We start from the raw sequence: 11,788 nt of genomic DNA, 5'->3' as shown, positions 1-11,788 counted from the left end.
GAAAATGAGATGTCTCGAAGTGCGTGCACACGGGCACGCAAACCGAGGCGATGACAAAATGCAATGAAAATGAGATGCCTCGAAGTGCGTGCACACGGGCACGCAAACCGAGGCGATGACAAAATGCAATGAAAATGAGATGCCTCGAAGTGCGTGCACACGGGCACGCAAACCGAGGAGATGACATAAACAATGAAAATGAGATGCCGCGAAGTGCGTGCACACGGGCACGCAAACCGAGGCGATGACAAAATGCAATGACATGAAAATGTGATATGGGCTTGTACCAACATGAGTGAGCCTCAGCCACACTCACATGGGATGCCGGCGGATAAAAAAGAAGTGCCTCGAAATGCGTGCACACGGGCACGCAAACCGAGGCAATGGCAAAATGCGATGTAATGACATGGAAATGACAAATGGGCTTATACCAACATGAGTGAGCCTCAGCCACACTCACATAGGATGCCGGCAGATAAAAATGAAGTGCCTCGAAATGCGTGCACACGGGCACGCAAACCGAGGCGATGATGAAATGTGATGAAATGACATGAAAATGACAAATGGGCTTATACCAACATGAGTGAGCCTCAGCCACACTCACATAGGATGCCGGCGGATAAAAATGAAGTGCCTCGAAATGCGTGCACACGGGCACGCAAACCGAGGCAATGGCAAAATGAGATGTAATGACATGGAAATGACAAATGGGCTTATACCAACATGAGTGAGCCTCAGCCACACTCACATAGGATGCCGGCGGATAAAAATGAAGTGCCTCGAAATGCGTGCACACGGGCACACAAACCGAGGCGATGATGAAATGTGATGAAATGACATGAAAATTACAAATGGGCTTATACCAACATGAGTGAGCCTCAGCCACACTCACATAGGATGCCGGCGGATAAAAATGAAGTGCCTCGAAATGCGTGCACACGGGCACGCAAACCGAGGCGATGATGAAATGTGATGAAATGACATGAAAATTACAAATGGGCTTATACCAACATGAGTGAGCCTCAGCCGCACTCACATCGGATGCCGGCGGATAAAAATGAAGTGCCTCGAAATGCGTGCACACGGGCACGCAAACCGAGGCAATGGCAAAATGCGATGTAATGACATGAAAATGACAAATGGGCTTATACCAACATGAGTGAGCCTCAGCCGCACTCACATCGGATGCCGGCGGATAAAAATGAAGTGCCTCGAAATGCGTGCACACGGGCACACAAACCGAGGCGATGGCAAAATGCGATGTAATGACATGGAAATGACATGCAAACATTCTAATGGAATTTCAGTAGTAAAATATGGGGGAAAACAGTCCCGAAATGAGGCGAAATGACATGAAATGCAAGGAATTGTCCCGAAATGTGAATTTAGGCACCCGAAATGGCCTATAGCTATGCCAAACATGCACAATATGGACATGCAATGCAAAGACAGAAGCTAGACAGTCCCAAAAAGGGCACTTTCACAATTATAAACATGGCCAAACAGCAAGCATAGGTATGGCAAAAATAGCATGCAAGAATAGGGGCCAAAAGAGGGGTAATGAAGCAAGTGATATAAGCAAAACCCAAACTGAAAAATTTCCTTCTACAACACTGAAGAGGGACCAAAAATATGAATATTTACAGTATATGGAAGCCTCAAAATCAGTATACAAACATGCTAAAAATGTGATGTAAAATGAGGCTCAAAAGGTGCTATAACATGAAGTATACAAAATAATCACCAAACAGAAAAAAAAATGTTAATAAAACATGAAGTATAGGCCAAAATAAGGCCACTTTCAGTTCGGACCAAGGTCCAAAAACAGAAGAAAAGAGGGCTGCCAATTTATGCAAAAATGGGGCCAAATAAGGGATATAACTACAAGTGACACATGGAGACACCAAACAATGTTGAGCCCTTCTCCAATGTTGAAGAGGGGCTCAAAATAAGCCTAACATCAATTTACAACATGCTCAAAAACAGATTGCTCATGGGCCAAAAATAGCATGCAAGATTGTGACATATAAGAGGATCAATAAAGCAAGTGTGTCATGGAGGGCTCAAACAGGGTTGAGCCCTTAATGAAAAGTGAAGATGAGCTCAAAAGAGGGCCATTTTCAGTCAGGGCCGGAGCTTGAAACAAAAAGCAAGTGGGGCTTACAAAAAGATCAAGAAAAAGGGTCAAAAGGGTAAAAGTATTACTTACCCTTGAAGACTCAAACTTTTGTTGCTTCTTGGATGAATTTGCAGCTCCTTTGGCCTTTGAGAAACCTTCCTTGTTGCTGGAAAAGAGGTGGTGGTGGTAGAGCTTGGTGGTGTAGAAGGAATGATGGTTAGGGACTTAGGGTTTTTCAAAGAATTGAGAAGGATGAAGATGGAATTGTGTATGGAGGTTTGAAGGAGAGTTTTTCTAACCCTTGTAAGTGAAGCCACCAGCTGGTTATAAGGGTTCAAAAGGGGGTGTAAAGGTGGGGGAAAAGGAGAGCAAAATTCTCCCACAAAATATCCCCCGGGTAAAGATCTTTTCTGGGGGATATTGCCCCACAGCTGTAAAGTGCACAGTGTAAGGAACACGGCCGGCCTATTACTTTTGCTCCAGGTGGCCGGCCGGCCACACCCCCTAGCCGGCCAGCTAGGGGTCAAAAGGTTCAATCATATTTTCTGGCCGGCCACCAACTGGTGGGGTACTCCTATGTGTGTACAACACAACCATGTGGTTAAAAGTCCGAGAAAGTGGGTCCAAGGGGTTCAACATTGGCTCGGAAAGAGGGGGTCAAAAGGGTCAAGTTGAATTACTGGCCGGCCATGAACTTTTAGGGTCCTCCCAGGTGTGTAGATCACAGATATGTGGTTGAAAGTTCTAGAATGTGGGCCCAAGGGGTTCAACATTAGCCCAGAAGAAAGGGGTCAAAAGGGTCAGGTAACCTTAATGGCCGGCCACCAACTTTTAGGGGCCTCCCATGTGTGTAGATCACAGATATGTGGTTAAAAGTTGGCAACATTAACTCCAAGGTGTTCAACATTAGCCCGGAAGTCAGAAAAACGGGCGTCGGAGGGCCTCAGAGGAGATATAACTGGCTGTTGCAACAATTACTAGCCTCCCGTCCTTCAGTGACCTTACCCGTGATAAAACAGAGGTACCTGCCAAAAATGAACGAAAACTGTTGCAAAACGAATGTTCGGGAGCCAAAACACGCAGTTCGGGATCCCGAAAATGGGCTGTTAAGCACCGAAAGTGGCGTTCGGCCACGAAGTGGGTTTCTCGGACCCCAGTGTCCCTCAAAAGGGAGCAAATAGGAAGTATGCCAAAAACCGGAGCAATAGGAGACGGTTAAGCGGTCCCGAACCGAGGCACATGGCCTAACGGCTCCGAAAACCGGAAATCGGACTCCAAAATGGGCAAAATGGCCTACGGCCACCAAATGTAGCCTACGGACATTGAGAGATGATCTACGGGATCTCTCCCTTCCCTCAAGAAAAGAAACAGAGAAAACTGAGCCTGGTTCGCAAACCGAGACGAGGCACAGAAGAGGGTTCGGAAGTCCGGAGGCAGGGCTCACGGCCGCAACTCTGAAACTTCTGAATGAGCACATTATGCAACATCACCAAGCGCTCAATCGGTGACGTCTGAGTCTTAAGGTCGGTCAAAAATGGGGTGTCTACAGTTGCCCCTCTTTGACAAAACTCGGAAGTCACAAGTGACGGGAGTGAATGTCAAAGCCCAGAGACGACCCATTTTTGACAAGGCCGAAGACTTAGACAAACATACAAGATAAACAGAGATGTGCCCGCAGGCATGCCCGCAGGCAGGGGGCAAAATGCAAATGATATGCAAGAAGCCGAAGGTAACCCAATGATCATGCAAATGCAGCAAGCTGTAATGAAGCAAGTATTCGCAAATAGATGCAACAGTTTTAAGCAAGAATGCAAAGCAACAACTACATTTCATGTAGTTAAGAATGCGGAGGATTATTCAATCCCCGCCACGTCTCACACGGAGAAGATACGATACCTGCGCGATTCGTCTGGTCGCACCAGCCTCAATTGAACCGTACATACAATATCGTGCCTGCAAAAGAGAGAGACTCAACGAGCACAATATGCTAACAACATGTATTTAATGTGATTCCGAAAGTTCAACACACGCAGTGCCGGTGAGTGAATGCATCACAATGCAAGAATGGAACATGTGTGATAACGCATGCTCAAACACAGAGGCATGCCAATATCAAGAAATGTACATGACAAGGCAAGTATGCTCATGAGAATGCAAGATAATGTGACACGAGCATGAATCAGGGTGTTCATTTGTCATGAAACAACGAGTACGGGAACGCGTGTTTCGGCGAAGGTAACTTAGTCGCGGCCTTCGATCCACTTCCCTGAAAGGTTACAACTTATTCAAAAAGGATACACTTTGATTTTGATGAATGATGATGAGACACATGTCAGAACTTGAAGCCGAAGTCCCGACGGAGCTATTTCGCGACCGGAAGTGTACTTTTCTTGAACTTTTTCAGGTCCCGGGAACTCCGATCTTCCTCAAAATTTGCAGAGAGCTAGGTGAGCATGTGGGGAGCATGGCCGGCCGTTTATCTTCCCAAGGGGAGGTGGCCAACCGGTTTTCAATAAACCTAATGGCTGGCCGGCCATTTCTGCAAAAAGTAGATAGCTGGCCGGCTAGGAAAAGGGGCCGGCCGGCCATGTGCTTTAATCCGGGGGTATTTTGGTCTTTTTCCCTCCTTTTTGCATGCTTCTTCAACCAAGGCTTGAGGCCTATAAAAGGCAGCCGAGGTCCCTTCATTTCTTGCCTCCTTCAACACTTTCCTCTCCAGATTTGAGTTTCACGCGCGTTTTCCAACGCCCCGCGCAAATTGTTTCCGCAAAAACACTCAGTTTCAAACACTTTGAAGCGATTAAATTCCGGCTTCGAAACTTCTTTTTGCATTTTCGCCACTTGGGGTAAGTTTGTCTCAATATTTGGATATTTTCTCGGGAGTTGACTTTTGTTGACTTTTTATTTCCCGAGAGTTGACTTTTGTTGACTTTTTCCAATTTTGGCTCATTTTGCTCATTTTTGCTCCCTTTTGCAGATTCTTTGAAAATGGCGGGCAATTCTTCCCACGGCGGAGGCTTTTCAGGTGCCGGAGATGATTTCGATCCCATGACTCTACCCCCGAGGACCCGACCTTTTATTCCCGGGAGGTACCGCCCGTCAGCACACGTCCTCTCTCGTGCTGTCTTCCGTCACTTTACCAGTTTTGACGAGCGAGCACCCGGGGATCTGCTTCTCAGAGAGCCGGAGCAGCATCTCTCTCATGAGGCCCGAGAGGTATTTACTTTATTTTATGTATTTCTCGTACATTTCAGTACCTTTGCCATGCTTAAACACGCAGCTTAGCTTATGACATAGTACTTTGCTTGCATCCCGAACATGTAGTTTAAACATTCGAATTTCTGAACACTCGGCTCATCAATTAATTGCGAACACACAGCCCATATTAGAACACACGGCTCAAACACTGATTTGTCGAACACACAGCTCGAATTCGAAAGTGAACACACAGCCCACACTTTACATTTTCTGAACACACAGCCCAGATTAAATAGTGAACACGCAGCCCACACTACTTGAAATTTGAACACGCAGCCCAAACTTCAAATTTTCTAAACACGCAGCCCAGGTAGATAGTGAACACGCAGCCCACAATAGTCGAAATTTGAACACGCAGCCCAAACTTCAAATTTTCTGAACACGCAGCCCAGGTAGATAGTGAACACGCAGCCCACAATTTAACTGAAAGTTGAACACGCAGCCCAAATTTCATATTTTCTGAACACGCAGCCCAGGTAGATAGTGAACACGCAGCCCACAAATTAACTGAAAGTTGAACACGCAGCCCAAATTTCATATTTTCTGAACACGCAGCCCAGGTAGATAGTGAACACGCAGCCCACAATTTAACTGAAAGTTGAACACGCAGCCCAAATTTCATATTTTCTGAACACGCAGCCCAGGCAGATAGTGAACACGCAGCCCACAATTAACTGAAAGTTGAACACGCAGCCCAAATTTCATATTTTCTGAACACGCAGCCCAGGTAGATAGTGAACACACAGCCCACAAATTAACTGAAAGTTGAACACGCAGCCCAAATTTCAAATTTTCTGAACACGCAGCCCAGGTAGATAGTGAACACGCAGCCCACAAATTAACTGAAAGTTGAACACGTAGCCCAAATTTCAAATTTTCTGAACACGCAGCCTAGGTAGATAGTGAACACGCAGCCCACAAATTAACTGAAAGTTGAACACGCAGCCCAAATTTCAAATTTTCTGAACACGCAGCCCAGGTAGATAGTGAACACGCAGCCCACAAATTAACTGAAAGTTGAACACGCAACCCAAATTTCATATTTTCTGAACACGCAGCCCAGGTAGATAGTGAACACGCAGCCCACAAATTAACTGAAAGTTGAACACGCAGCCCAAATTTCATATTTTCTGAACACGCAGCCCAGGTAGATAGTAAACACGCAGCCCACAAATTAACTGAAAGTTGAACACGCAGCCCAAATTTCAAATTTTCTGAACACGCAGCCCAGGTAGATAGTGAACACGCAGCCCACAAATTAACTGAAAGTTGAACACGCAGCCCAAATTTCATATTTTCTGAACACGCAGCCCAGGTAGATAGTGAACACGCAGCCCACAAATTAACTGAAAGTTGAACACGCAGCCCAAATTTCATATTTTCTGAACACGCAGCCCAGGTAGATAGTGAACACGCAGCCCTCAATTTAACTGAATTTGCATGTAGCTTATTTCACTTCATCGGTACACAATCTATTTCATTTTATCGGCACACAGCCTAGTTCATCTCATTGGCACACAGCCCATTTCATCTCATTGGCACACAGCCCATTCATCTCATTGGCACACAGCCCAGTCATCTCATTGGCACACAGCCCATTCCATTATTGACTCATGTATTCATTCTGAACGCAGGTTTGTTCCCGCAGTGTGCGGGGATATGTTTCCACCATTGCGCGGGATTGGTATGCTGAGCTCCCGGAGGGCATCAGAGACTTAGTAGACTTGGCGGGGTTCGGCCCCTTCTGCGTCGGGTTGTCACGTTGTCCTGCCAGGAGGACATTGATGGCAGCCTTGGTAGAGAGATGGTGGGACACCACCAACTCCTTTCATTTCTCTGCTACCGGGGACATGACCATGACCCCTTTTGACTTCGCTGTATTGACCGGCCTTGACGTCGGAGGTTGGTCCATCCCCTACGATGAGGATATGGGCGAGTGGGAGGCCGCCTGGACATATCTATTGGGGGCTCGCCCGCCTGTTGACAGGGTCTCTGGGAGAGTCCGATACACTTGGTTCTCCTCCCATTTCCGGCGGGCGGAGATGGTGCCTGAGAGTCCCGAGGAGGCGGAGCAGTACGCTCGTGGTTTCCTTATGTTCCTCTTCGGGACTACCCTGTTCGCCGACAGAGGGAACACCGTCGGGCTATACCTGTTGAGCGCTCTGGTTGACCTATCACAGGTCCATCGATATGACTGGGGTGGCGCCGGCCTGGCTACCCTTTACTTTTATATGAGCGCGACCTCCCGCGGGCGGGGCGATTTGCTTGGCGGCTACTGGAGAGCCTGGGAGGTACTTTTCTGTCCCCTTGATTTACATTTCTGCTTTTCATCACTTGTACATTGCACACACGGCGCACTTTTACAGTCTGTATTTTGCTCTCAGCATTTCGTACTTGCATTCTGCACTGTTTTTCTCAGCTATGGGTCTATGTATACTTCCCATCATTAGCCCCAGAGCTGGAGGTGGTAGGGATTCCCATGACCCCATATTCACTGGTATTCGAGGGCCCGCACCGGCCGAGACCTCGAGAGACCCTCCTTCGCCTGCGACAGTACTTTGACACTGTGCGACATTCAGAGGTACTTCAGAACTTTCAGTTCTTTTCATTTTCATCTTTGATTTGCTCTGTATATTCTCGGTTTCTGATTGGTTTATGCATTCATCATCCGCAGATCACATGGCAGCCCTGGGTGTCCCTGGGTGATGGTCTCTGACTTCAGTATACCGGAGCGTCGAACATCTCCCAGTATAGGGTCCTGCTCGAAGGGCCGGTTGGCAGGGTATGGTTCCTGGGGGAGCGCTTTCTGCGCCAGGTATGGGGGTATCTTTCTCAGGATATTCCCGCAGTACCCCCAGCCAGTATGCGGACTGCTGACAGACTCTCTTACTCGGAGGTAGTCGGCGCCATGCTGGGTACTGATGCTTTACTGCATATTGAGGAGGGGGACTACGCCACTTGCCGTCACATATATTTGATGCCTCCATTGACGGGAGCTCATATCCCGATGATGAGGCCTGCCGGTATGTCATCCTCGGGCCAGGCTCGGGCTCGGGCTGCAGACGCCCCTTCTACTAGCAGGGCCGGTACATCTAGAGGTGGGAGTAGACCGGTTCCTCCGGCTCCGTCGGTTCATCCTCATCCCGGATGGCCAGATATGCCTACTGAGTTGATGGCGTGGCAGTATGGGGCTACCTCTCCGACTCCGATTCCACTAGAGCCTCCGATGCCCAGTGATTGATACGCCATTGATCCGGACTCACCGCCGGTATGCTCCACTTTTTTCATTCATCATTCAGATGTTTAGACACTCTTCTGTTTACTGATGATTATGAGCTCATTTTTGCAGCCATCGCGAGGGTACATGGAGGAGGTGGTTGGACTGGTGGCCACACTCGAGGGCATGGTCCTGCGTAGGGAGGCACAGTTGTCTGTCGCGGGCATCCAGGTACCCTTCAGTTTTCTGGCATTTATCATACTTCTGATGACATGCTGATTTCTACTGCATCGATAGACTATATGTGTAGAGCACATCTAACACACACCCCACTTGGACACTGTATTTATATGCACCCACTTCATGTAGCCTTTGCTTGTATCTGCATTTGATGTATATATTTGGACTGATGCATTTGAATTGAACTCTTTGTTTTCAGATGCCTTCATGGTCCGGTCAGCCGCAGGCCAGGCCATCTGGGCCTCATTGGGGAGCTGGGCCATCTGGGCCTTTTCAGGGAGTTGGGTCACCCGGGCCTTTTCAGGGGGCGGGGTCATCTCGGCCTTCCCGAGGAGCCGGGCCATCTAGGCCTTTTCGAGGAGCTCGAGGAGGGCCCGTCTGCAGACGCAGGGCTCACGTTGTGGAGGTGGAGCCTGAGGAGGAGGAGGAGGAGGAGGAGGACACAGATCGTCAGTCCGAGACGTCTGCCGGGGAGGAGGAGGAGGAGGAGGAGGCTGAGGGGAATCCTGAGGATGACGGCGCTGACTCAGATGATGATGATGCTGTGGAGATTGTCCCGCAGAAGAGGATGAGGAGTGCTTCTCGTTCCCGCTCCCGAGGACTTTGATGTTGCTATTTCCTGCTTTATTTTTCTTTTTTTGCTAGTAGTTTGTAGCACTTTGCAAATTGTTAGGCAGTTTTATTTTTTGTAAAACTTGTACCTTTGTTTGTTGTAAAGCATGATGAAATGAAATAGCTTTTGAAAAGGCGTTTGTATTTTAAACTTTTAGCATCGTATCGCATCAATTTATTTTGCACAAGAATGAAATCGAATGGTAATGTGCACTGTGTAATCACCAAGTCAGGTAGTGAACCGACGCAACAAACTAAACAACTCAACTTACTAAGATATAACAGAATCCTTAGCAAGTTTACAACTCGATAAACAAAATGCAACAACGCAAATAAACAAGACTTTAACAAAAATTGCTTAAACAGAGAGCAATGACTCAAAAACACGAAACACGTCCGCTCGACAAACAACTCGATAAGCAAAACGACAACTCGATAAACAAAACTCGGGAACAACAAAGTGTACTTCGGACGATCTGGGCACCGGAACGTATCCGAAACGGAGGGAGATGAAGGCCTTTGATTCTCCCGTTGCATGGAAATGCTTGAAACTTCCTCTCGAAGAGTAAAACAGGGCCAAGGAGATACACTGCAGCATTGCTGGCCATCCCTAGGAGCCGGCCGGCCATTTTTGAAAAAGAGAATGGCTGGCCAGCTAGTTTTGAAAAAGAGAATGGCTGGCCAGCCAGAAAAGGTGGCCGGCCGGCCAGCTAGTCCTGCAGCCACCAGATTTTTGACACGTGTCCCCGTGAATAGTGTCTTTCCTTCTATAAAAGCCTCAACTTTGGGAACATTCATTTCATCTTAGTTTTAGACAAAGATGGAGGCGTTTCTCGCAGAAAATGTCACCTCTTGGATCTCTTCTCTAGATGGCTCGAAAAAGCTGAACTTCCGGGGTTTCGGCTTGAATGCACTATTCACGCTGAGCCGTACTCCGCTACAGCTTCCTTTTCTCCATGCCGCGGCAAGGTTCTGGAATCCAGTGACGCATGTTTTTAGCTTTGGCGGCCAAGAGATGTGTCCCACTTTCGAAGATTTTCAGGTTTTGATGGAGTCTGAATGCTCTGAAGTGATCTTGCCCCAGCTCCGTTTTGGCCATGCTCAGGCTTTAGGGCGAATGTGTGGGCTCACAGCGCATGACGCTCGATCTCTGATTTGCAATGGGGAGCTGGACATCCTCGGCTTAATCCATCGTTTTTCCGATGCCGGTGACCGCAGCAACCATTATTGGCAGCGTTTCCGGCAACACGCCCTCTGCTTATGTATGTTGTCTCACTTTCTGTTTTCCTCGGGCTTCGGCGGGGCTAGCATTCGCCTGATTGAAGTCGCCCAAGGTTTGAGAGAAGGAAAGAGCTGTATTGCCATGACCTTGGCCGAGACACTGATGGGCTTAGATTCTGTTTATCGCCGGGAGGCGACTAGGTTTGCTGGGAGTCCACTGCTGCTGCAGGTAATGTTTCCCACCCAACCTTACATGTATATTTGCTCACATCACTCGACCCTCAGGCTCGGTTTTTCTCACAAAACCCTTGTCTTACTTTTCTCTCATCGTACATCTCTCTGTTCTTTATTCTCTCATTTTCCATCCCTCCCCTAGGTATGGTTAATGGACAAGTTGCAGGTTGTGGACTCTTGCCCGGCCTATTCAGCTCGAGGCTACTTCTTTCGGCAGCGCCTAGTCAGTGCTCTTGACGAGAGGTGGTGGTTTGATTGGATGTGCAATTTGTCCGCAGACGACATTGCTTGGCGTTGTCCTTGGCTCAACCTCCCGACAATGAGCTATAGTATGTCTCGGCTGATTGGGATCCAATTGATTGGTTTCACCCACTGCGTATTCTATTTTCCGTTCCGGTTCCTGCGTCAGTTTGGTCATGACCAGACCTGCCCACCGGAGGGGATTGAGTATTCAGCCGCTTTCCCGATCCGGGGTGCACAGCTCGCCCGATATGCCACGGCATGGAGGACTAGAGAGCTCCTGGCCCCTGCTTCCACTTTTAGTTGCACTTTGTCCGATGAGTGCTTGGATTGGCTCAATGAGGAGGCACAGGTTGGGCCTAGCTTGGCTTCAGATGCTTCGTCCAGCTCTGGGAGGGGACGCAGAGATACTTGATTCAGCTATGCCCCAAATTTATTGCTTACTTAGTATTTTCAAGTTTTCTTTATGAATGTACTAAAAGAAAGCAACCTCGATTGTATGCAAGAGCAGGAGAACTCTATTTTGAAATCAATGAAATTGAAGGTTATGGTACTGAAAACTTTCCGCTTTTGGTCCAAAAATGGTCTTAGTCGTAAAAAGATTAATTTGAACAAAGTCAACTTTTATTAAAATTTTTCAAAACTAT

At 47.8% G+C, this 11,788-nt stretch overlaps 1 long non-coding RNA gene across 1 annotated transcript; it reads left to right on the top strand.

The window, feature by feature from the left end:
• Positions 1–8,063: 8,063 nt before the first annotated feature.
• LOC145790084 (uncharacterized) lies at positions 8,064–9,188 on the top strand. The gene is made up of 3 exons (XR_014328728.1): positions 8,064–8,645; positions 8,727–8,825; positions 9,034–9,188. It is a non-coding gene; the product is annotated as an uncharacterized LOC145790084 (long non-coding RNA).
• Positions 9,189–11,788: the final 2,600 nt, after the last annotated feature.

This window comes from Camellia sinensis, chromosome 5 (genome assembly GCF_055761805.1).
Source record: "Camellia sinensis isolate YWXY chromosome 5, ASM5576180v1, whole genome shotgun sequence".
NCBI lineage: Eukaryota > Viridiplantae > Streptophyta > Magnoliopsida > Ericales > Theaceae > Camellia > Camellia sinensis.
Note: the sequence above shows the minus strand (reverse complement) of the source record. Positions and strands in the feature narration are given on the sequence as shown.